The sequence below is a fragment of the Pinus tabuliformis genome, chromosome 1_2, assembly GCF_031772625.1.
Source record: "Pinus tabuliformis cultivar Carrire ecotype Pingquan chromosome 1_2, CPIR1, whole genome shotgun sequence".
Taxonomy (NCBI): domain Eukaryota; kingdom Viridiplantae; phylum Streptophyta; class Pinopsida; order Pinales; family Pinaceae; genus Pinus; species Pinus tabuliformis.
In genome coordinates, this window is record NC_142298.1 from 53,891,374 (window position 1) to 53,919,259 (window position 27,886).

Below are 27,886 nucleotides of genomic sequence, written 5' to 3' on the forward strand. Positions count from 1 at the left end.
CCCCTAGAGGGCAATGAACCACCCTACCTCAAAAGGAGTAATCACTGCTATATTATACACATCATGCTCTTGTCCTTTGAGCTCCAAGAAGTTAACTAAAGAAAAATTCATAAAAGGCAAAAGGCATGTAAAGAAGGGTGGAAAAATCAAGGTCGAGCACCTCATGTACCACGACTACTCCCTCCTATACATTATATACCTAGGTATGGGCTTCCCCTTATCTAGCTATCCATATGCCCCATTATGTGGCCCAAGGCTTCCCCTCTCATTCCCTATTCCATCTCACCTATTTGTCACTTTCCACCCCCATTAGAGGGATGTACCTTGGACATACTATCCCCTTTGGGGGCTGAAACCACCTAATAAGGTCCTTGGCTAACCCCCTTTGGAGTTTGGAGACACTAGCACATGCCAAAGCCCATTATGGAAGGGAATGCCATTATGAAATGGCCACTTTGTTATCCATGGTCTGTAAGCTCCTTTACCAGATTATTTTAATGACTAATTGTACTGGAAGCCTAGGGGACGCATTAGATCTTATGCAAGATTGCAGGTGGTTTCCATTTGGGTTTGGTCTCCCTATACGAGATCCTGAACTCTAGAGGTCCACATTGGCACATGTAGGGTGTGTATAGAGAGCCATGGGCCTTTGCAATAATAGACAACACTGCACAGATCTTTATGGATGTTCAGAGACTACTAGCGATCCACTTTTGGGATGATGGTGACACAATTGGTACACTACACCCAGTAGGACCCCATAGGATCCCCACACTCCTAACAAGTGTCCCAGCACTTGTACGATGTCATGGAAGCATTCATTCCACCACCTTGACCATTGCAGAGGACTTACAGACATCTCTGATTCATATGGAGACCCATGGGGTCATTGATGTGCCCTCAGACCCACTGAGAGCACCACAAGTCTACTCCTTTGAGAACAAGAGGCCACCCCCTTTTCCATCATATTCCGAGGAATTTATTCCTCAATATGGCACTTTTGGATGTTCTTGAGCCTTTGGAGGGCCCTACGACATGCATACATCATTATTTGGCCCCTTATGAGGCTTATTTCTACATTATGAGCTAGTATGGTGGGCTTGTCACCATTAGGAGTTATTATTTGCACATTATTTTATCTTTAGGGGCCCATATGATAATTCGAATTACATTAGGAGGCTATCTATTGATGTTAGATACATTCATTTGTATTATCACTTGATTTGGGAAATCTCTAGTCTTAGAGAATTTTCGCACTTTTTCCTTGGATATTTGCCGGAGATGGATGAATTTTGATGTATGGATTTGGGTTATCTTTCTTATCTTGGAGATTTGTTATGCAAATGAATTTCTGGTTGGATATACTCTATAACGTTGTAAGTGCTTTTATCATTGTTATTATTGTTGTGGCATACGACTAAAATTAGGGCTAGTTGTTTCATTATTGTAATTTGGAATTGAGCTATGTTTTAGTTATTAACTGATCCGGACTTAAACAGGAACGCAAAAAATTACAGAGATAACCATAAACACAGATATGCAGCAGAAATAATACTTCATTTCATTAATGTAAAATACTGAAATATGCTTACAAACAGTAATGGTAGCTTATCTCTGAGAAGAGATGTGGTGGCTACATGCCTCTGAACTGTGTTACAATGAGGCTCGAAGGCCTATTTATTTTTGAGAAACAATGGAAAACCCTTAACATTCCAAAACCTAACCCTAGAAGATGAAATTCCAAACTGTGGGCCCCGTTTGGGTAAATTGGTACACCGACTTCCTGGGGTCGTAACTTTGGCATACGATCTCCATTTGACGCGTACAATAGCTCATTAGAAAGATCTATCCGAGCACTACCACTTTGGGAGGCAACATGGGTCCATGATCCATGGACCCATGTTGCCCTAGATTTCCCAAAAAAACGTCGTTTAGGGCCTCAAAACGGCTCCGGAAGTTCAGGACCCAAAAAACTGCTAAAAACGTCGATCAGAAAAGAAACCTAATGCGATGTATCCGGAAGATTATCTACATAATGATGAAACTCGCAAAAAAATCAAAGACCAAATAGCAAGTTGTGCTACAATTAAGGAAACTGAAAATGTTGAGAGACACAATGGTGGGGGTCCAGGTGGACTTGGCAGGTGGCCACCAATATCCATCTGGATCATTCCTCCCCCCTTAGAAAGCAATGGTCCCCATTGCATTGAGTTCCTCCATGAGATGAGGGAACTTTTGCTGAACTTGTTCCCTGGTGAGCCAGGTCTTTGGTGAGCTGTTCTGCAATCTCTAATGTGTCCAGAAATGGTGGGAAGAATGGTCAACAATGGTCCACAATGAACACTCGGTGCAAGCGAAGGAATGGAGGAATGTTGTGCTTCCAAGAATTGTTGCTCGTAGCCTTGGCACTGGTGTAAGGACCATGTCGGAGTCGCCTAAGTTTCTGATGGGTTTTGGTAAGGCGTTCTCTCTGCAGATGTAACCAAACTTTGTCGCCCACCTGAAACTTGTGTGGTACCCCTGTGGGTGAGGAGAAGTTGTTTTTGTGTCTTGTCATGACTGTATCCCTTTGCTGCTGTTGATGCATGGAGGAACCCTTCGTGGGGGTCATGGATGTGACGAAAATCTTCCCCTAACTTTTGGAGTGAACCAGACAGATGAATTTCCTGGTCTAGGAGATGAGCTTGCTGCCTTTCTTAGCGGTGATCAAAGATGTGGCGGTAGGTGGGGCTACCTCCGTATCCTGTATAATGAATTATTCAAAGAAATAATGACAGCACGAGGCCTTGACTCATACACAACATGTCACCTCCACAAGTATGGTTGGCCTATTAATACATCACAAACATCCAGAGGTGTAACATCACACAATACCTCATCTGTGAAGGGCTTGATGCTGTAGGGAAGGCGGCACTGCTGGCGAACTTTGAGATTTCGTCCTTCATGAAGCCATCCGATACTGTACGGCTGGGGGTGTGGTGTAGTCGGTAGGCCCAACCGCTTCACGACCTCTGCTGAAATAAGGTTCTTTTGGCTGCCACTATCGACAATGAATTGCAGCGGTGAACCCTTCACCCACATCTGTGAGTGGAAAAGACGTTCCCCTTCCTCTGGATTTTCGGGCTCATTTTTCTGGATCTAGGCAGTGGCAACAGCGGCGCTGGGATCCACATCAATAATCTACTTCCCTTTTCCATTCACCTTGTCAGGTTCTGGCTTAGGGTCGGAACATGCATCTGATTCAGAAGCCTTCAACTCGGCCACCATCGACTGCTTGGTCCGACACTCACTTGTGTTATGAGTGGGACTCTTGTGGAACTCACACCACTTTCCTGTGTCCCTCTTCGGCTATGTGGTGTTGTTCTTTTCTTGCGGCTTGGACGGGTTGTCTTGGGTCACCCTGCCTTGGCTTTGTCCTTTGGGCTTCAGATTTGCAGATCCAAAGTATCGCTTCTTCTGTTTGAACTTTTTCTCGATTTTGACAGTGTATCGGTACGCCGTGCCAAGCGAGGAGATGTTCAGGAACTCCATCTCTTCCTGGATGTATCTGTGTAGGCAGCCGCGGTATTTGAGTACTAGATGCAACTCAGAATCTTTGATACCCAACTGTGTGCGAAGGGTATGAAAAATGTTTGTGAACTCCGGCACATCTTGGTCTTGTCCCTGTTGTAGTGTGGTCCATTTGATGTATTTGTCCTCATAGCTTTTGACAAGGTAGTACTGCCCCTTGATGGCATCCCGGAAGTCATTCCAAGTGGGTGTGTCTGAAAACAGTGAGCCTGTACTTTAATCCTTCTGCTCGCAGTATGTTTCCCACCAGTCCTTGACGTGGGGGGCTGCTTTGAGAAGAGCGAAAACAATATTTTCGCGACTCGAAAATTCATGAACCGAAAAATAACCCTCTAGCAGATTTAACCATTTATCTACGGCATCTGCGTCTATCTGACCCTCGAATATGGGGATTTCAAAATTAACTTGTACCTTAAAGGGCGTGGCGTTTCCAGAGTAGCTGCTGGAAGCCGATGCGTCACTTTTGGGTAGCCGCTGAAGGATCTGGGCAAAGTTGTCCATCATCGCGTTCCGTTGTTGCTCGAGGGCTTCTTCGAGCAAGATTTTGATAGGATCTCCTACTCCCTCATCTTTCTTCTCATCCGCCATGGGAGGCCGTCGGGATTTGCGAGGCTGGTCTTGCAAAGGTTCGACCAGTTCAAGCCCTAACTCCTTATATCCCGACCTCGTTGGGGACATGCAAAGAAAAACAGAGAAAAAGCAGACCGCTCTGATACCACTGATCCGGACTTAAACAGGAACGCAAAAAATTATAGAGATAACCATAAACACAGATATGCAGCAGAAATAATACTTCATTTCATTAATGTAAAATACTGAAATATGCTTACAAACAGTAATGGAAATAAACTAGCTAGGGCGATGGTAGCTTATCTTTGAGAAGAGATGTGGTGGCTACATGCCTCTGAACTATGTTACAATGAGGCTCGAAGGCCTATTTATTGTTGAGAAACAATGGAAAACCCTTAACATTCCAAAACCTAACCCTAGAAGATGAAACGCCAAACTGTGGGCCCCGTTTGGGTAAATTGGTACACTGACTTTCCGGGGTCGTAACTTTGGCATACGATCTCCGTTTGACGCGTACAATAGCTCGTTAGAAATATCTATCCGAGCACTACCACTTTGGGAGGCAACATGGGTCCATGGTCCATGGACCCATGTTACCCCAGATTTCCCAAAAAACATCGTTTAGGGCCTCAAAACGGCTCCAGAAGTTCAAGACCCGAAAAACTGCTAAAAATAGTAAGTTGTGCTACAATTAAGGAAACTGAAAATGCTGAGAGACACAATGGTGGGGGTCCAGGTGGACTTGGCAGGTGGCCACCAATATCCACCTGGATCATTAACTGTATGGGCCAATGTTATATGAATGAAATTTCCTAGAGATTATTTTATCTCGAGAAGCTTACATTATTTTCTTTAAAGTATAAATGCTTGAAAGTCACTTTTCTTTTCTTACTCCCTACATTGGATGAAGTTAACTTTCTGGGCCTCCTTGATCAAGAATCCAAGTCCCTCCTCATTAACATCCTTGAATTCATATCCCCAAGTGGATTAGGCATTGGTTCCATAAAAAGGGTGATCATCTCAACCATCGTTTTACCACTTTTCCCCTTTTTCCCAAGTCTAGCGCTATTAGGTCACTTGGAGCATCAATTTCCCTAGAATTGAGCCAAGGAGAAATTTTGATCTTCCCTAGGCTACTGCGCTGGTGGGTCCCCTCCCTCTCCAAATTTGAGGCCATTATGATGGTGGAATCTCTTAGAATCTCATGCCCTAGCTCTAGGACTGAATTTTTCCTAGGTATCCCCAAGGCTAGACCTTAGTAGGATCAATTTCTCTTACAAGCTAGTGCACTTTCTGGAGGTTTCTCTGCTGGTGCACTTTTTAGAGGTTTCTCTGACATAGGAACCAACTTAGAGGCATCGAAAGTTGCAACATTTTGGGTAGCAGTTCTGGTAAATTGTAAAGGAATTGAACCAGACAAACTTGCTTGTTGGCTATTGGGACAAGGCCCTACAGATTGATGCAGGGGTTTTTCCCTGAGATATTATGAATGGTGTTGGTTGTATATTGATTAGTTGTCTTTTACCATATGATGGAATTATGAATGCTATTGGTTTATGTTTCATGTGGAATTGTGAATATTATCGTTCATAATTTATCATGTATGTTTATAAGTTACTTGCACTTGAATTTCCTTCACTTTGTGCATTTAACATTTTCATTGTTTTAGGCTTTTACATATTTAATTTGTAATAACAATTTCTGTATCTTTAATTTTTTTTCCTTCCCCCATTCTGTTGTCCATTGTTTAATTCTGGGGTACCTTCTATCCATCACCAAAATCCCTTCTCCTTGCCCCCCTTCCCCTAAAACTTGGTGTAATGTTGGTCAAGACAAATCTTCTTAGCAAGCTCTACTTTATGTTTTGTTTTGTGATTAGACTTACAGGCAAAAAATTGTGCTTGAAGTTGGGAACATACAAGACTTTCATATCTTTTTGAAAACAACATTTGATATAAGTATAGACACATTACTATGTCCCCATACTATATCTTGGTTACTTTCACCTAAAAAATTGTTCCTCCTTGCATTTGATTTTTCAATTAAGAAAACTAATCCCTATCGTGTTAAATAATATTTTGTACATGTATAACATGCACTTCTATCTATTATCAATTTAAATAGTCTTTATTAATGTATTTTGGCTTCTTTTATGGAAATCCATGAGATTCTCAACCAAAACATATAACTTAACTGTAAAATCTTAGAGTTCAGTTCTGACACATTTTTGAATGGAAATCCAGTTCATGTTTCCAAATATCCCCTCAAAGATGAATTCTACAACCATACTTGTCCATTTACTGACACTAGTTTTTCTGACCATATGGAGAGAGGCATGGAAATATCTCTAAGCTCATGAAGACATGTCCCCATTTGACTTTGTGGGATCAAATTTTGTGTTGTAGGTGAAAGATGGCACAAGCCATCCATTCAATTTTTCCTGTTCAACATAACTTGAAAACCTTTCCCTAGCTTTGGGAATATCCAAGGCCAAGTCATTAAGCTACCCTTGTGAAACCTTTCATCATCTGATTTATTGCAATAAAACCTTCACTTGAACATTCCTGCAGTAAATTCAACAACCTATCATTTTTTTTCTCCATTGCCATAACCAAAGATTTTTTCACAACCTCGTCGGGTAGAATGGCATATTATAGTCCCATATACATTGGCATGCTTCTCCAATATCTATCCCTATCTCATATTCCTCCAATAGTTTGTTGATTTTTTCCTTTGCATCCTCAACTATCCAATCAGTGCCACCATGATGGGAATGAACTTGAGGAAAACCATTTTGAAATATGTTGTTCAACTTCTGAAACTATCCTTCAATTATCTATGCAATTATGTGGCCTAAATATCCACATAAATTTCATGTCTTTGACCATTCTTTTAACTTCTCCAAGGCAATAGAAAAGGACTTCAAGTAAGGTATGTATGTAAACCTACAAAACTCGCAACTTTTATGTGTTGAACTCAACCCAATGTTCAAACTGAAACTAGATCTCGTACCTAAACCCATTTCAGCTAACACATCCCTATTTAAGGGCTTCTATTACTATGTTGCATGAAACTTCTAAGACCCCGGTGTTTTGAGACATACCCGTACCTGAAACTCCGAAACTCAATCGAAACTTGACCATTATGTAATAATCTATGAGAGTTAATGTAGACTTGGTTTTCCTTCTAAATTGTCATCTATGGGTCTTATTCCCTTTTTTCTTGCAAGATAATGTGTTATTCACCTATTTATAAATTTCTTTTTTATATATATAAACATATATGGCTTTTCAGCCAATGTTTCAACTGACGTTTCCATTTTTGGGAGGCGATGTTTCTAAACGTACCCGTTTCGGAAACTCCGAAACGTTTCAGCATTTCGTGAAACTTAGGGTTCTAATTTTCACAACAAAATTGTGTAGATGTGTTAATGTTGAGGAGCATAATCTCAAGTCTTAGAGGAAGCTAAGCTCTGCTCTTCACACTATGATAATATAGAGACTTGTGCAATGAATGAACGTAGATTAAGGCCTTCATCATTAACCTCATATATGACTTGGCTACTCAACATGACAAAACATGTATAGTTTGACAAATAAGAAGATGCCACATTTAATCCACGTTGGAAAAATAACCATAAGAAAATTTGTAGCATCCAATCTTTTTTACATGAGGTGCTTACATTAGGGGGTTTCATTGCAAAATTTAGTGTATGTAGAGGGAGTGGGAACCAAAGGAATTGAACCTGGATCAAGGTTCTGATACCATGTAAAGGTTTTCCATTACACCAAAACCTGTAGGCATTAATAGACACCAAAACCTATTGCCATTAATAAAATTCCAAATCAGTAATGTCATCTTGCAGGAATAGTTAATCCCATGTTCCCAGGATAAAAATTAGTCTATGGGATCAATTCCCATAGGTGTGGTAGTTATTCCAACAATTTTTTGATATAGTGTCTAAATGGATCAAATTTAATGACAAACCCTATAAACATTGTGTAGCAGTAAGAGTTATCCTGATGGAATATTTCTTGTTTTTATTCTCAAATCTTACAGACAAAGGCTTACCATTTGAAGAGCATCCATGGATGATAGGATTGGTTAGTTAGGTTTCTTTGTTTATGAAACTATAGAGCTTGAGATTTTATCACTTTGAAGAGTTGTCATCTTTTGTCATAGTTTGGGTTAGCCTCCCAGCCTACTACTAGAGCCTTGGCATGAATGTGTATTTTCTTGGGTGCAAAAAGTTGGGTTCTTATTTGATGCTAGCAAAGCTCACAATAGAACGAACCAACCTCTTATACACAATATTGGGTGTGGATTTTAAGCCAGAATTAACCTTTACCGACTTTAACTCCACTTGAAGCTAAAGGACTATTTGTGGGAGAAAAATATTTGAATATGAAAACGTCCCTTTGAATTGTAAGATCTTCTCTGAAATAGGGCATTTGGAAAATTAGTGTGCAAAGGGATATGCACCCTTGGAAATCATTAGGGGTGTTTTTACAGGAAGTGTGAGGCACATAATTGTGGGTATTGTAAAAAATATATTACAACAATCCTTCCTATTGGCTAAGTTGCAGCAGTTGAAGTGTATTTACCCTTTCAAAATCACCCAGGATTTGCACCTAGTTTCAATTCTCATCCACAACACACTATTGGACATATCACATTTGTCTATTTTGCTACAAAATCTATTATCATTATGCTTGATAGCAACCTCATACTCTTGGTGAAGCCACAACTTACTATTAGATCTTACCATGTGTACTAATATCCTTACTGTCCCTTTCCTTTTTGGAAGGAGTATCTTTTATTTCTTCAGTTGTTTGACTTTTAGTGGAATTAAGTGGTATTTCCAAGGTTTCATGTTTTTGCATTCTTCTTTCCTTTATTTTTGCCTCCTCTCTATGTTTTTTACTTCCATTTTATCTCTTGGTCTTCACTTCTCTGGATATTTTCTTTAATTCCCTTCAAATTACTTCAAACTCTTTTATTATGTCACTAGTGCTTAGAGTATGTTTGTACAAAATAGTACATGTCTCAAGTGAATCATACTTGGAAAGATCTTGCCCATGTCCATATCAATATAAACTTTGGCACATGTAATGAAGGCCTCATCTCTAGAAATATTATGACAGAGAAAAAGCTACCAATAGACTCCAGGGTTCCTGGTAGCTACCAATAGACTATTAGTTGATATAATCATGAAGACCTTGTTCATATATGATGACCAACAATCTCAAGCAGTTGTGGAGGATGCCATATCAAAATCACTAAGAGAACCTGCATTTGTAAAAACATTTGATGCTCCTCTTGTTCAATATGTTAAGAAACATGTGAAGATTGGGTTGCTTTTTATATTCCTTAGCACTGTTATTCATGGGAGTCAACAAGCAACCAACAACCTCCACATTAGCTTCAACAGTATCATGACTTTCATCGTGAAGATTGTAAGCTCACATTTTGTGTCCCAAACCAATACCACTATCCTCATGAACACACAAGTAAACCAATACTCCTCTCCTAACTAGCTGAATCTGTTGCATAGTTAGTGCCAATTGGTTTTCATAGTCACACCTAGCCGACCCAAATATATCTCCCATGAGACATTCAGAATTAACCCTCACCAATATAACATCTAGTCCATCATAGATGTTACTCCTAACCATGCCAATATGTTCCATGCCATCCAACTTTGAACAATAGCAATATTCCTGAAATGGTCTTGAAATTGTAGGCAACCTAACAATAACAATTAGTTCAACCAACTTTTCACGTTTCTTCCTATACTTAACAAGATCTGCAATAGATATAAGTGGTAAATTATGCTCCTTTGCAAATTTTTACAACCTTGGTAAGCGAGCCATTGAACCATCATCATCAACTATCTCATAAATCACTACAGTAGGATTTAATCTTTCTAATGTTGGTAGATTCGCAGATACTTCTGTATGACCAGATCTCTGTAGGACTCCCCCTTCTTTGTATTTCAGAGGGAAGGTATGACCAGGTCTCCTAAAATCACCAGGTTTAGAATATGGAGATGTAAGGGCTAAAATTGTCTTCATCCGGTCGATTGTGGATACCTCAGTGGTTGTACCTTCTTTTGCATCCACAAATATTGTAAATGCAGTAAGAATCTTCTATTCATTTTCTTTGTCCGGTACCATAAGTGGAAATTCAAGCCTTCTTAGGACTTCTTCCTTTATGGAAGATGATTTATGCAATTGATTCAAGCTAGTTATAGTTTCTACTTTAGTGTAAAGTTCTATATTCTTCACTTCTGTATTATCCCTTTTGTTTGATTCTTTTGTAATAGTGATATTTTTTAAGAAACTAACATACACATGAGCTTTGATGGAGGTTCAAGATGTGTTGGGTTGGTGCTTACTTGACATTTAATTGTTGTTATGCTTGGATTCATTGCAGCACATAGGTGGCTTTGTCCCATCTTCTCATTTTCTTTCTTTAAACAATCATCTAACTTGTGATTATTACTAGTTGCCTCCCAAGGAGCCATATCAGGCATATCAAGTAAAGTTGTAAGGACACTATTAATTTTTCTCGCCAACAGATATTCTAGGTCTCTAGTAAAAGAAACAATAGCTAGTCATTGTTTAAGGTTACTATATGGACTCTCTGTATGTAACATAAGAATAATGGGTTCATATATAGGCAAAATATACACATGCTTCCCATGCCTAACATATTAGCATTCATGAGCCTGCACTACATCCCCTAATCTTATTTTAAGATATTATCTAACAAATTTGTTCCTTCTAACCTTATGCTCTTCACAAGTGTCATCAACCAGAACAATGCAAATCGTATCCTTTCTCTTTTCACTCTTAACAAGGGTGTTATTGCCCCTGAAAAACTACAATGCTTTCATAGGCTCCTCTTGTTGCAGTCCCCCACTAGATTCATTACCTGAAAGTACTTCAAGAAAGCCTTCAAGATTAGAAACACATGTCAAACTCAGGAAAGGATTATCTTTAAAAATAATTGGCCTGTCGAGTCAGATAAGTGTGGGTCTTAAAAGTGATTCTAGTTGCATATGTGTTTTAGGAAGATCACCTAATGGAAGAGGCTTGTCTTGAAAGTCCTCATAAAAGTTTACCTTTATGATAATGAAATTCTTGAAGGGATATACACCATGGAACATTTTAGAGGCGTACTGATTCAACAATGGGATTTTGGGGTTCTGCAAATTAAGCTTTCTATTATTCTCCTCTTGAAATTGATTGATTCCATACTGTCCACATACATACAAAAATTGCTCAGGGCCTTTTCTATGCATGCGGAGAGGACCTTCAATTTGAATGGGAATAGAAGACAATGTCTAGGGTGCATATGTATTAAATCTTCCTCTACTCTCCTAGATATCATTCCAAAGAAAACCTCCTAGGTCATGAACATGATTAGAAACACTTCCATATAAAGCTAAAAATTCAACTGAGATGTTCCCTTCACTAGCAATAGGGTCATCTACCCTTTCAGTTGGGAATAATAGTAATGCTAGATATATCTCCCTTTGCTTTCAATTTGAATATTTCAAGAGTGGACTGCAATTATTCAGGGTATAGTCTCTTTGGAAAACTGAAGGAGATCCGTTGGTTGGTTCATACTTCAAATGATCACCCTCATCCACTATAAATTTTCTTTCAACATACGTTGAATTTCTGCAGTGTTCAAAACAAAGGGTAATTTATAAACAACCAAGTCAGATTTACAAAGCCCACACCAACCTTTGCTAAAAAACACTAAGGCATCCTTCACAGAATAGTGTTGTTTCCTTCATTGCAGACCAGTAAAGGTTTCATTGGACAATGTTGTTGCTGCTAATTTCTTCTTCTCAAGTTTTGAGACACGCTTGACCAAAGTCTTATTTAGACCTTCCTCATTATTTCCACTATGGAGGTTTTGCTTTATTTGCAGATTCTAGTTTAGCTTAATGACATCGGAGGCATTCTTTACCACATGAATCTCTTGTTCAAAATCCGAGCCAATACCATTTACATGATTCACATCAGTTTCCATATTCTATTTCTTGGGAAATCCTGATTTTGGTTGATGCAACTTTGTACATTTTTCTTTAGTGGGAGTTAATTGTTCTCTTTCTGGCACATGGGTCTTTTCAACTAGGATTGCACCCAAAACTTCTGCATTTTTTTTTCTTTTGTTTCTACTACTTTTGCTGGGTTTTCTGACACTTGGATCATTAGCTTGTTATGCTTTACAATTTCTCTTACAAGCTAAGGATTTGTTTCAAAATAAATAGTCTTTGTTGAATTTTCAAACAAACTTTCACCATCTTTAAAAGAGTTCACATCTTATGTGGGTAAAGACATTTGAACCATTTTATTGCAAAAATCAAAATCCTTGTATGGGCTACAGGAACCTTGGTCACCCAACTTATGACATCCCTAGTCCTTATGGCCACTTGTCTGTTTCTTGTATAGCCATGACCATGCCTTTGCCTTTGCTTCAGTTGTGGAATTTTTGTTGAATTCTTCTAATATTCAAATCCTTTTTGCTTGCTGCTCTTCTAGCCTCTTCCAAGACACTGCTTGTTGTTCCCAAAACTTTGCATACTTTTCCCAAAAATTTTCTTGCGGTAGTTCCATTTTCACATACCATTCAGGCTGGTAGGACTTCTACTCTTATACCACTATAACAATCTAGGGAAATTTTTCTGACTTTTTTTTTTAAAGGACCAGGTGCTTCGAGCAATTGTAGCACCACAAATTTATCTTTTTTTTCAACTTTCTTGACAAAATCAATCTAATTTTAAAAGGAAGAGATAGGTCTGTATTCTTTAAAGCCTTCCAATGCATGATTGGATCCAAGGCCCCATGCCTTGAGGTATTCCATGTCCATCTAGACAGAGTTGTTAAAATCCAATTTTTAATGGGAAAAGACAGGTTCATGGACTCTAAAGCTTTCAAATGTGAGATTGGCTCCAAAGCCCCACGACTTTGGATATCTTGTGTCCCTCCAAGAAGTCATTTTATCCATACCCTTCTGGAACTACTCTTTGATGGAATTTCCAAGGGGAACACAAGACCTATAGGTGCTAGGGGCACCAACTAAAACCTATCTGGAAATTCCATCCATAAGTTATCTTGAGGATGAAAAATGATAACAAACAAAATTGTTGAACCTGTTGATATCTTCCAGGGGCTTGTCCTTTTCCAAAATCTTAACAAGAAGTAGATTAATTATGTGAGGGATTCTTTGCCAAATGTCTCCACCCTTTAAAGTTCCCCAATAAGACAATTTTGTGTGTGGACTATGAGGAATGTGTTTCTTTTGTAATCCTTTGAGGGTTTAGCGTGATGCAAGTTACAAAAAAAACAAAATAGGGAGGTTGATTTACTACAAGGTCAAATTTAGTATTGGATGCATATCCTAGGAAAATTCTGAAATGGACAAAAATGTTCCTTGACAGAATAATCCTACCCCCCCTCTCCACAGATGTTTCCTTGAGAATCTCCATCAAAGAACCCAATCAGGGGGGTCATGTGAGATGCCAGGAAATTCGATCCTTCTCAAAATATTTCTAGTTTGAAGAGAGAAATATTCCCTGTAGAGAGAAACAATCTTAGAAGATTGAAGAAGAATGAAAATACTCACATTTTGGAAGATTACCATGTTCTTGAGCAACCAGATACCCTAGGCAACAGAAATAGGCAGAGTGAAAAATGTTTTATACTTCTCCCCCCAATGAAAAAGAAGGACCTCAAAGGAGATTTGATCTAGATTCTCCCTAATGCCCAAAACCAAAAGAATTGCATGCCAAATTTTCTTAGCAGTAGGACAACAAATAAAAAGATGATCAACAAATTCATCAAACTATTTTCAGAGGAAACAATAGTTTGGTCTAGTGAGGCATCTTTTTTGTAGGTTCTCCTAGGTTAGAACTTTGTCTTGAAGAACAAGCAAGGTGAATCATTTTAGGTTGTTGGGAATATTCCATTTCCAAATAAATTTGTTCCACCAACTGGAATCTTGGACCATTATAGAATGGGCTATTGCATCATATTAAGCAAGACCAACAGTTTCCTTACCTGAGGAGGAATAAAAATCCAGACTTGGAAGTCCTTGGAGTTACTTAAATAGACCCCATTGATAATTTAGATCCTTAATGAAAGAGTTCCACTCCTCTGCCAAAGAACCATCCAGTCCCAACTTAGCATAACTCAACCAATAGTTCTTATAAGATAGAGCAAAGACCATTCTTTAGCATTATGGAGGGAGAAGAGGCATTTTTCATTTAGGCATTGGATCAGATCAGAAGATAATTTGAAGACACAAGAACCACCTATAAAAGGGTCCTTTCCTAAGATCACTTTCTTACCATCCCCAACTTTCTAGGAAAGCCAATTAAAAAGGAATGGGAGAGAGTCAATAAGGGCCTTCCAAACAATGGATCCCCTCTTGACAAGTTTGTTTGCTTCTCCTCTAAGAACTTCCATCACCAACATTATTTTTAGATGCTTTTCCTTTAAAAATTGGCCCCAAAGTCCCACACCAAATAGGCCTCTCCACATAATTTTTAGGGCCAAAGCTTTACCAAACCAATGTAGATTTTTAAAACCCCACCCACCAAGACTTTTTGTTTAGACAAGGAGTCCCAACAGGCTAGGTGAATACGTTTCTTACTATTTTACCATTCCTCCATAGGAAGCTGAACATTTTTTTCCTGAGATTATTTATAATAGAAATAGGGATTTTAGCTACAGACAACCAATAGAAAAATGTTTTGTAGCACATATTTTACTAAGACTTGAATGGAGTAAAAACAATGGAGAAATAAGTTCTTATTGGTTTCCTCTCTAGATCTACAAAGGAGACATATTTTAGGCCTTATTTCCACTTTAAGAAATTGACTGCAAGTAAGGATTTTACCCATAAGAGTATGCCACATCAATATTTTTGTTTTAGCTGGTGCAATTGTCTTCTAAAGATTGGACCAACACCACTTAGAATTTAATTTTAAATTTAAAGCTTATTTATATCCTAACTCTATTGTGAAAACCCCTCCAACTTCATTCAAACTCTAGATTAAAGAATCGTAGTCTTGTGTTAATATAAACTGATCCATTTCTAACTCACATATAAATGTATGCAAAGTAGGAATAAAATCCCCAATCAGGCCTGATATTTAGCAAAGAGCCACCCTTGTGACTATCAACTTGTAGACTTTAGTTTTTTGTTTTGATTTAACATGAAATAATTGGATTCATGTAGGTGACAAATCAGGTTATCTAACAAAAGTATGTATTGACTACAAAACATAATAGTATATTTTCCCAAGCTAATTTTGAACCATTACCAACCCTCTAGGCTAGAAATTTCTTCACAAGAGGGAACACTAATGAAAAATATTTCCAATGATTAGACCTCCCTAAAATCATTTTATCTCCTATTGGATCCAATCAATAATTGAACCAAGAGCGATATAATTTTGCACAAGAATTTTTTCCAAAGTATTTTAGAGGAAATGATTAGATTTAGCCATTAATGAACACCCAAAGGTAAAATATCCTTCAATCCTGAATCTCCCCTAACCTTAAGTTTTGTTATCTTTTCCTAGCCATCCCAATGATACCTCTTAAAGTTTAAACACTCTTTCTAGAGGAAATTATTACAACAATTTTTGATATTTTTTCTACCACACTCTTTGGGATTGAGGAAAAAGTGTTAAAAAATAAGGATAGTTTCTCGAATATATTTGACCAAAACCAACCTACCTCTATGAGAGAGTCATCTGTGACACCAAAGACTAATCCATTGTTCTAAATCTTTAATAATCCATTTCAAGTCGTTTCATCTATGAAGCAAACCCATGGCACATCCTCCTTTTGCCAAGGTTATTCAGCCTCATCCTTATGCAAAAAATTGTCCAATGTTTTCAATGCTTCAAACACTTCCTATGAGAATTGTTGGACCAAAACTATCTCCCTTGAAGTTGCAGGTTCCTTCTCACTTAGTATGGGTCATATCTCATTTTTTCAACTAATCATGCTAACATGTCTTCCCATGAGTAGTTTTTTTCCAAGAGGTTTTGATTTCAAAGGAAACACGCATCATCTCCACAACTTAGTGAGTTGTCCCATGCATCCTCCCACACACATCATGTCGACACATGCATATCATTTCAAATTGATGTCAAACTATGTGTCACTTTCTTCATTGCAATACCACCTAGTTTGTCATATAAGTCATTCTACCATCCACCAACATCATGTGCTCTGCACAACAACCAGACTATAGGCATAACTTGTCTAATCAACCTCCATATGACCCCCTTGGAACTTCATACACCTAATATTCTCCCCTTTCTCATTACATATATCAATTGCTTCATCATGTATCAAGTGCACTCATCCACCTAGTCCATAGTTGTTCTGACCATTTGTCTAAGAACATGTTGGTTACTCGATTATGGTCATTCCTTTTCCTACCACACAATTTGTGTTGATGAGCCTTATATAGGTCTGTCACACAATGTATGGGCCTAAAACTAATATTGATACACCACATGATATGTGCATCCACAACCCTTTTTTCAGTTTGTTACATGGTGTGTGCACCCAAGCCCTAGTCTCGACTTGTCACATTGTATGTGTGCCCAATATGTTTGACCATCCCCATGAAAGCCCCTTAGCATGTCAGATGCCCAAGGTTTACCAACATCCATGTTATGGTGTCCATCCCAACCTTTGTCATGTCAAGTACATTGTGCAAGACTACAGACATTCATGCCATGACTCAAGCTCTTATGTTTCCCTTGACAAGGGCTTCAAAAACTCCATTTCCAAGCATATATTTTAATTTTTTTTTTGAGAAATAAAATAAATGAAAATAGTATTACCATTTTTATCATGATTATAAATAATAAAAATGAAAAACATTATACCCATTCTCATTAAATAATGTGAAGTATTTGACAATATATTCAACCGTGTGATGTGAACAACTAGACTCTTGGGCCTCCTATCTCAACCAACTTTGAGTGGGCCATGACAAAGTCATAGGTTTGAAACTGATCCCACATTGTCGACCACTAACAACTCTACAAAATGAAGATTTTTTCATTGGTTGGGATTTCAGAACATGGATATTCCTTTCCTCTTCATTGTTAAGTACTTGAAATATCTTGAAACTTCCACGACTTTGTTAGTTTCATGAAGATGTACCAATATTATTGGCTATTCTATGATTTCTGCAAAGGTGGAATGAACTTCAATGTTGATGCCTCATTAATTGATGACAATTTCTCCAAATTCAGGTAGTCATTGTTGCTAAACAAATATTTCCAAAACTTCCTTGAAAATCTTCTAATTGTTTCTCGACAAGCCCATTTTTGAAATTTAGGAATCCCATGATGAAGATTTTGGTTTCTCTCATGATGAAGATAATGAAAAATACCAAAGACAATGCCAATTGTCTATTCAATTTCGATCCAAACTAATTGAGTTGATGAGCAGCCCGATCTGGCCATTGGTATGAAGCCTGCAATGTAAGCTTATGGAAAATACTGCTTATAACTAGATAGATAACCATTAGAAAATTGATTTATTTATTGATATTGCACTATGACTTTAGATGCAACCACCTAGACCCTTGCATATTTATTATCCCAACTAAATTCATTCATGTCCTAAGCTTTCCCACTAAGTGGACCTGCATTGTCAATCATCTAGTTCAAGTAGTATTGGTCTTTTGTTGCTTCATGAAGCCATGTTGCTACTCATAACAATTCATCTTGCACAAGGCAAACCACAATATCTAAACCCCCAAGTCAGAGATCTATCTCTTCATGCACGCAATTTGTGCTAACTTGGTTTGAATTTAAAAAGAAATTACAACATATCCAATAATTGATCCATAATATTCTTTGAATTATTTAATATTGCTATCATACTTGAGCATTTGTATGGTTGAAAATAGACTCATTCATCATATCTTGTATTGCTGATTTATTTTACATCCTTCGTAGGTTTGAACAGTTTGCATTATAGGGCTTTTATATGCCTTTTTAATTTCAAAATTTGTATGTTAATTATAATATAGTGTAATTTTTCTTTCCAGCCCTAGTTTTCATTGGGATTCAAGTTCAAGGGCTAATTTATTTGCTATTGTAATAACTTGTGTTCTGAAATATACTATCTTAATTGCAATTTTTGCAATATCCATAACTTTTTCTTCATTTGTAGTGTTTGTGGTTTACTCTTTGACTTATGCTAAATTGATAAACATCCCAAAATGGTCTTACAAGGTTTATATGCTAAAATATGCAAAATCCTCTCACAAACCATTTTATTTCTTACCTTGAATGTTAGGTTTAAGTTGTAGTAATAAGTAGTTAGTATAGAAGGTCCTAGACTTGATTTTGTCTTTCCTAAGGATTCCTTGAGGTTACAAGGGAATCCTCCCTTGTGTAGGATTTATATTTCACTAAAAAGTGGAATTGGTTACTTATGTGACAGTGGTAATATTCCCATGTTACATTTTCTTAGCCCCTTGTGAAATGCTTTGCACTAAGGCGAAAGATTTTGTCATAAAAATCCGATAGTAGATATTTCTTCATGGTTGAACAGAACACTGAGTCCTTGTACAATCTGTCTATAACTGAGCATTTTGATTTTTTTTTAAGTTTACTATTTCTAACATCTCGGTGTACCAAGCACTAGGTATCCTCTTGTAAGATCAATTGGCTTGTCATTCTGAAGCTAGAGGAGTGGATCTTGATGAGTTTCCTTATTTCTTATGATTTATCTTCCATCCATTAAAATACAGAGTGGTCATTGAAATGTGAATATACTTTCCTAATGTCTAACACCAATCCCCAGAGAAGGAAGGATAAGGATCTGACATACTTCCTTCCATATACTATCCAGCAGGAAGAGTTGCAGAATATTTAGAAATGACAATACAAAAACCCATTCAATAGGTCAATTCCATCTACATTTTCCGTTATGGAGCTAACTGGCATGTTAAAAACAATCTTCTCCAGTATTTGATGGTCACACCCTTTTGTATATAGGAATATTGATGCTCATCCTTGCCACAAGCTTGCAGGCCTCTTCTTGTCTTGACATATGAACTGTGATATTGATTTTCTATCTTGCACATTAAACTTTGAATAAATCATAATTAGAGCTCATGGTATAGGGACAATGAGGAGTGATGTTCCTTCCATTTGTAACTAGTTTTCTGGCTTGTAGGAAAGATGTTGCATTTGTTGAGTGATCTACCTTCTAGTTTAGTCCTCTTAGCACATGGTAGAAATCAATGAAATCAAACCTTTTTTTCCTATCATTTGATTCTTGAGATTATTCTTGCATGATTAAGAACCACTGGACTGGATAAATTTGGCATGTATCTCATAATAAGAGAAGAATCTCCTATGATGATCAGTTGATCAATTATTTGATGCCTCCCTAGACCCCACCCACAACTGTTTCTATTTCCCCCCAGGATCAAGCACATTACCCCCCCCCCCAACACCGACCAGTGGATTTCCCTTTGAGTATGTTGAGAAAGAGTATTTTTTTTGAGATCTGTCATTTTTTGGATTCATCCTCATCCATTCAAATTTACCACATCTTCACTGATCTTGGTTTCTCGAGGATACATTTTGGACGTGCCACCCCCCGGTAATAGATCTTTGATCCAATTCTTTTCCTTATGCTCTAGTATCTAGATATTCTTCCTCTTCATTCCATTAGCATGTATTGTTTCCATCAACATCCTAAACTTTGGCTGCTACTATTTTGACATATTGTTTTCTTGGTGGATGATAATTATGTTTCTATCCAACCACATTTGCAGACATGTGAATTTAGGCATGGTCGACGAGGTGTGTTTTAGAATTTGGTTTGTTAACAAAGTTTTGTTCGTATTTTTTGTGCCATGAAGTGAACATCTTTGCTCACGTTGAAGGCAAAGCCAACCAGGGAAAAATTTAATGTGGCCATGCCAATGAAAGGTATTATTATTGTTGTTAGTGTGTTTTTTTAACTGGTGACACTCAGGCCTCAACCATAACGCCATGCTTCCCACTTACTTTGTTGCGTGGGAGTCCATAATGGCCATTTGTGTAAGCTGGGGAATTCCTTAAATTTTTCCTCTTATTACAGGTGAATAGGTAGTTAAAGCTTATTGATTGCCTCTGATGTCATGGAAAGGGTGATGTACACTATACTCATAACAATATTTTCTCATTTATCTTGAGACGACCATTTGTGAAAGATGTAATAATATTTTTTTCATAAGATGATGGATTTACTTCTTAAAGCTTTAGAATCATGGGATTTAGCAATGTTTATATAGTCATTGGTCATAAGACACTTTTTCTTGTTGTTAATATGCTTGTCAATGCTCAACGTGTTGGTTTTTTTGTAAATATGAAACTACTACCATGCTATGATTTCCTCACCTAGAATCCAATGCATCCAAATGGATTTATGGGTGTTATTGTCACTTCCCATAAAGATCGTTTCCCACATATGGATAAATTCTAGAGCCCACAATGTGACACAAATGATAGTCTCCTTGTAATTATGTTGGAAGATGATAAAGTGAGTGTTCTATTCTTAAAAACATCGTATTATGATGTAGTTGCTATGCAATCTGCTTTTTTTGAAATTCATTTGTTAATTCTTTACACAATTTTTTATGTGTGCTTTTTGAAATTTCTTTGTCATGTCCCTTCTCAAGCACATTAGTAACAGGGTGTTGCTACACAAAATTTCACATTTTTGACTAAGGAAGAGGGCCCCACACTTTTGATTTGGGGACTTAGTGATCCAGGTGGATGTTGGTGGCCACCCACCTATCCCATTTGGACCCCCACAACTGTCTCTTTCAGTTTTTCACTTTCCTTAATTATAGTGCAGTTTACTATTTTTAGCAGTTTTTCGGGTCCTAAACTTCCAGAGCCGTTTTGAGGCCCTAAACGACGTTTTTTGGGAAATCCACTGCCAGCGATTTTTCTGATAAAAATCATCTTTTTTGTCATAGTCCTCGGGGAGATCTTTCTAATGGGCTATCATGGGCGTCAAATGGAGATAAGACGACCAATTCGCGACCCCGGGAAGTTGGCTGTCCAACTCACCCCAAAACAGGGCCCACAATTTGGCGTTTCATCTTCTAGGGTTAGGTTTTGGAATGTGAAGGGTTTTCCATTGTTTCTCAACAATAAATAGGCCTTCGAGCCTCATTGTAACACAGTTCGAAACAGTTCATAGGCATGTAGCCGACACATCTCTTCTCAGAGATAAGCTACCATCGCCCTAGCTGGGTTATTTCTATTTGTAAGCATGTTTCAGTATTCTCCATTAATGAAATGAAGTATTATTTCCGCTGCATCTCTGTTTTTATGGTTATCGCATCTCTGTATTTATGGTTATCTCTGTAATCTATTGCGTTCCTGCTTAAATCCGGATCAGTGGTATCAGAGCGGTCTGCTTTTTCTTTGTTTTTCTTTGCATGTCCCCAACGAGGTCGGGATATAACGAGTTAGGGCTTGAATTGCTCGAACCTTTGCAAGACCAGCCTCGCAAATCTCGACGACCTCCCATGGCGGATGAGAAGAAAGACGAGGGGGCAGGAGATCCTATCAGAATCTTGCTCGAAGAAGCCCTCGAGCAGCAAAGGAACGCGATGATGGATAGCTTTGCGCAGATCCTTCAGCGGCTACCCAGAGGCGACGCATCGGCTTCCAATAGCTACTCTGGAAACGCCACACCGTTTAAGGTACAAGTTAATTTTGAAATCCCCATCTTCGAGGGTCAAATAGACGCAGATGCCGTAGATAAATGGTTAAATCTGCTAGATGGGTATTTTTCTGTTCATGAATTTTCAAGTCGGGAAAAGATTATTTTCGCTCTTCTCAAAGCAGCCCCCCACGTCAAGGACTGGTGGAAAACATACTGCGAGCAGAAGGATGAAAGTACAGGCTCACTGTTTTCAGCCGCCCCCACTTGGAATGACTTCCGGGATGCCATCAAGGAGCAGTACTACCCTGTCAAAAGCTATGAGGACAAATACATCAAATGGACCACACTGCGGCAGGGACGAGACCAAGATGTGCCAGAGTTCACAAATATTTTTCATACCCTTCGCACACAGTTGGGTATCAAAGATTCTGAGCTGCATCTGGTACTCAAATACCGTGGCTGCCTACACAAATACATCCAGGAAGAGATGGAGTTCTTGAACATCTCCTCACTCGGCACAGCATACCGATACGCTGTCAAAATTGAGCAAAAGTTCAAACAGAAGAAGCGAGACTTTGGATCTACAAATTCGAAGCCTAAAGGACAAAGCCAAGGCGGGGTGACCCAAGACAACCCCTCGAAGCCGCAAGAAAAGAACACCACCACGAAGCCGAAGAAGGACACAGGAAAGTGGTGTGAGTTCCACAAGAGTCCCACTCATAACACAAGTGAGTGTCGGACCAAGCAGTCGCTGGTGGCCGAGTTGAAGGCTTCTGAATCAGATGCATGTTCCGACTCTGAGCCAGAACCCGACAAGGGGAATGGCAAAGGGAAGCAGATCATTGATGCGGATCCTAGTGCCACTGTTGCCACTGCCAAGATCCAGAAGAATGAGCCCGAAGAGCCAGAGGAGGGGGAACGTCTTTTCCACTCACAAATGTGGGTGAAGGGTTCGCCACTGCAATTCATTGTCGACAGTGGCAGCCAAAAGAACCTCATTTCAGCAGAGTTCGTGAAGCAGTTGGGCCTACCGACTACACCACACCCGCAGCCGTACAGTATCAGGTGGCTTCACGAAGGACGAGATCTCAAAGTTCGCCAGCAGTGCCGCCTTCCCTACAGCATCAAGCCCTTCACAGACGAGGTATTATGTGATGTTACACCTCTGGATGTTTGTGATGTACTATTAGGCCAGCCATACTTGTGGAGGCGACATGCTGTGTATGAGTCAAGGCCTCGCGCTGTCATTATTTCTTTGGATAATTCATTATACAGGATACCGGAGGTAGCCCCACCTACTGCCACCTCTTTGATCACTGCTAAGAAAGGCAGCAAGCTCATCTCACAGACTAGGAAATTTATTTTCTGTCTGGTTCGCTCCCAAAGTAAGGGGAAGATCGTTGCTACATCCATGACCCCCACGAAGGGTTCCTCCACGCAGCAGCAGCAACAGAGGGATACAGTCAGAACAGAACACAGGAACAACTTCTTCTCACCCACGGGGGTACCACACAAGTTTCAGGTGGGGAACAAAGTTTGGTTGCATCGACAGAAAGAACGCCTTACCAGAACCCATCAGAAGCTCAGGCCACTCCGACATGGTCCTTACACCAGTACCAAGGCTACGGGCAACAATGCTTTGAAGCAAAGCATTCCTCCATTCCTTCGCTTGCACCGAGTGTTCAATGTGGACCGTCGTCGACCATGCTTCCCACCATTTCTGGACACATTAGAGATTGCAGAACAGCTCACCAGAGACCCAGCTCAGCAGAAGCTTCCTCATCTCAGGGAGGAACTCAACGCAATGGGGACCATTGCTTCCTAAGGGGGGAGGAATGATCCAGGTGGATGTTGGTGGCCACCCACCTATCCCATTTGGACCCCCACAACTGTCTCTTTCAGTTTTTCACTTTCCTTAATTATATTGCTGTTTACTATTTTTAGCAGTTTTTCGGGTCCTAAACTTCCGGAGCCGTTTTGAGGCCCTAAACGACGTTTTTTGGGAAATCCACCGCCAGCGATTTTTCTGATAAAAATTGTCTTTTTCGTCGTAGTCCTCAGAGAGATCTTTCCAACGGGCTACCATGGGCGTCAAACGGAGATAAGACGACCAATTCGCGACCCCGGGAAGTTGGCTGTCCAACTCACCCCAAAACGGGGCCCACAATTTGGCGTTTCATCTTCTAGGGTTAGGTTTTGGAATGTGAAGGGTTTTCCATTGTTTCTCAACAATAAATAGGCCTTCGAGCCTCATTGTAACACAGTTCGAAACAGTTCAGAGGCATGTAGCCGACACATCTCTTCTCAGAGATAAGCTACCATCGCCCTAGCTGGGTTATTTCTATTTGTAAGCATATTTCAGTATTCTCCATTAATGAAATGAAGTATTATTTCCGCTGCATCTCTGTTTTTATGGTTATCGCATCTCTGTATTTATGGTTATCTCTGTAATCTATTGCGTTCCTGCTTAAATCCGGATCACTTAGGGACCAAATCAACTTTATTTAGCTACTAGTGAAATGTGGGGGCCACCCACATAGGAGTTCGAATTAGCCATTCGATATGCTTGGAGGGAAAATCGAATGGGTGGATGGAGGGGCCCACATGACGCTAAGGGGGCCCAAGGAGTTATAAAGAGAGATCAACTCTCATTTTGTATTAATTCTGAATATTTGACAAACAAACTCACTCTTGTACGCTCTGCTGCTTAGCGAGTCTACCCGCTGTTTAGCCACGATTCTTCCGTAGGGAAGATTCAACCTCTACTTCGGGGTACCATCCGTGTCCGCCCTAGGGAGGTTGTTCCACAAAGATTGCATGAGTTTCCAATAATGATTCATAGCTCAGCCAGCCACGCAAAGGAAGGGACTGCGTGTTTTCTGGGTAGCCAGAAATACACAGAGGTTGATTTAGCCACCCAAGAGGCTGAAAATCCAAAGACAAAATCAGAGAGATTCCCTTTTGGGTTTTTCTGGGTTTTCTCTAATGAGTCTAAGGCTAAAAGGACAGAATTTTCTAGGCACTTTTTGGGCACTTTCCAGCAAACCAAAAGTCAGTAGATGTAGTTGGAGAGCAACTCCCAAGAGGCCGAAAATCCAAAATCAAAATCAGAGGAATTCCCTTCTGGGTTTTTCTGGATTTTGTCCAATGAGTCTAAAGCTAAAAAGGTATAATTTTCTGGGTAGTTTTTGGGCACTTTCCAGCGGGCCGAAAGTCAGTAGATGTAGCTGGAGAGCAGTGCCCCAGAGGCCAAAAATCCAAAATCAAAATCAGAGAAATTCCTTTCTATCTTTTTTTGGGTTTTGTCCAAGAAGTCTAAGGCCAAAAGAGAAAAATTTCCTGGGCAATTTTTGGGCACTTTCCAGCAGGCTGAAGGTCAACAGATGTAGTTGGAGAGGAGCTCCTAAGAGGCTGAAAATCCAAAGTCAAAATCAGAGAAATTCTCTTCTGGGTTTTGTCCAAGGAGTCAAAGGATAAAAGTGCAAAATTTTGTGGGTAGTTTTTAGGGATTTTCTAGCAAGTCGAAGTCATCATATCAACAGTTTACTGGGACAACGTAGAGCATAGTAGAGGAACAGCTGAACAACCATCTTTCCAGCTATTCTACCACCTGGGTTTGGTCCAACTTGTCCTTGATACAAGCCCAGGTGCACTACCATTTATATATTGTACTCATGCTCTCATATTTCATAATATATGGCTCAGTAGTTCTAGTATTACAGTGTTTCATGGGTGTTTGCTAAATGTTTTTAATTTTCCACTGTTGCACTATTGTTTAATTGGTTTATCACTTGAATTCTTGTATAGGAACATCACATACCATCATATCAATTTCATGTGTAAAGGATTTCTTATTGTTGTTAAATAGATGATTGTGCAAGAACTACCTCCAAATTCAACTATGAAGGATTTGCTAGACAAAATAGCTTATGGCAGTTCACTTTTTACATTATATGGTTTGCAATACAAGAGGAGATGAGGCATTTGAGCCATATACTTTGGAAATGTTTCTAGTAGGGATTCCTATGGTTTTTAATGTTGGGATTATTTCACCTCATGGTTATTTTTTGCAAGCAAATATTTTAGGAATGCTAGACAAAACACTGGTGGATAGGTAAAATCTGCAAAATGTATCCCTACATTTGAATCTTGGGAAAAAACATATGATTGTTATCATTTAAATGATCCATATATATTGGAGCCCAAAAATCCATTTTCTTTGGATAAGCTTTATCTATAACCTCAAAAGAAACCCTATTATAAGCTAAAGGACCATTATGTCCTCTTGAGTCTTGAAAAAGTATGATGGAATGAAATTAGGTGAGGACCAGATCCAGGTTTACCATGTCAGAACCTAGGTTCATTAAGATGACGATCTTGGTTTGAAGATATCCACTATACAAACTAGGACCACCCATACTTATCGTTGCCATCTCTCTTTCATCATCAAGACTAACATACTGAGGACCTGTAACCCATGGAGGCCCATGGTAGTCATTGCAATGCAATTTATTAGAATACATGCCATGTCCACAAGTTTTTATATTTAATCTTTGCATCCAATGTGGCCATTTCTTATTATGAGATTTACCACATCCAAAAATGGCATCATTCACATCATTTTGAAGAAGTCTACAAAGGTTAACATAATTTTTTTCACATTTACAAGTTCCCTCACATTTGTTGGTTTTTGAAGCTCAAGCACTTTCATAACAAAAACAAGAAAAGTCAAGCAACAAAAATGGTCCACTCTCTTTTCATCTGTTGATATTAGAATGAAGTTTTATTAGAGGCACTGTTTGTTTGTTTGTTTTGGTTAGAAAAGGGTTTGCTCTTGGTTTTATGTGACTTTCAATTTATCATATGTAGCATGTTGAGAAATGGGAAAGAATAATGTGTGACATTTATCTTGCAAAAATTGATGCCGAATGAAAGGATACAGAGTTTAACCAAGCTACAGTTCACTTTGGTAAAGGTGGAGGAACATCTTAAAAATTTGCCTAAGAATACACCATATACAGAGTTTGAACATAAGAAATATATGGATTTTTCTTTTGCAGATATGTTCTTTTTTCTACCCAAGATATCATAGCAAGAAAAATATTGATATTGTAGAAATTGTTTGAGGACCTCATTGAGGTCGATTTTTCTGATGTCATGCTTGATTGATACCTTCTCATATGTCAGGAAGACTTTAAATATGAATTAATATGTTCCTGAAACAAATCAGATTCAAATTTTATAGATATAAAAGATAAAAACAAATGTTAATGCCTTCGTTTGATTGTTACTTGACTTTATTGTGGGCAGGTTACAGGAAATGTGATTGGAAAAAGGATGGGGAGACAATGCAGAGCATGTCTTGGATATGATTCATTTGATGTTAGAAATCCTTCAGGTGTTGAGTATAGCAACAAGAAATGCTAAAAATAACATTCAGGATATTCCAATTTTAATTTGTCCTTGAATTAAAATTCAAATTTAGTCTCACCAGCTACTTGAAAATAATTAATTAAATCATCTTGGATTAATTAGTTGGAGAATTTCAAGCTAGAAGTCTTTGTGAAGTCATGCAACAGTTATCCCTAAAATTAAGGAGATTATCCCTTAATTAAGGAGATAAGATTGAGTTGTAATTAGTTAGCTCAGTTAACTTAGTTATGTCCAGTTAAATTAGTCCCAAAAAGTTTGAGGAACTAATTGTGAGTTCAGTCAATTAATGCATGCATGCATCCAACTAGTGTACTCCAGATAACTAAATATTCTCTCATCATTAACTCATGCATGTCTATTCAAATAAAGAACCAGTTGAGCTAAATTTCAAGGAGAGGTTACTATCAGTTTCATGTGTTTTCCTATAAAGGAAACTCATCCATGCAGTCAAGATAAGGTTCCTTAAGGATTGCACAGTTTTATAAGGTGTGAGATCAGTGTGAGTGATCAGTGTTACACTTGGTAACAGCTGGATCACCCAGGAGAAACTACACAAGGAAATAAGAGGCTTGGAG

The 27,886-nt window shown here is 38.7% G+C and overlaps 1 pseudogene; it reads right to left on the reverse strand.

The window, feature by feature from the left end:
- Positions 1 to 9,419: 9,419 nt before the first annotated feature.
- LOC149204392 (bifunctional riboflavin biosynthesis protein RIBA 1, chloroplastic pseudogene) lies at positions 9,420 to 10,544 on the reverse strand (annotated as a pseudogene).
- Between the last annotated feature and the right edge of the window lie 17,342 nt (positions 10,545 to 27,886).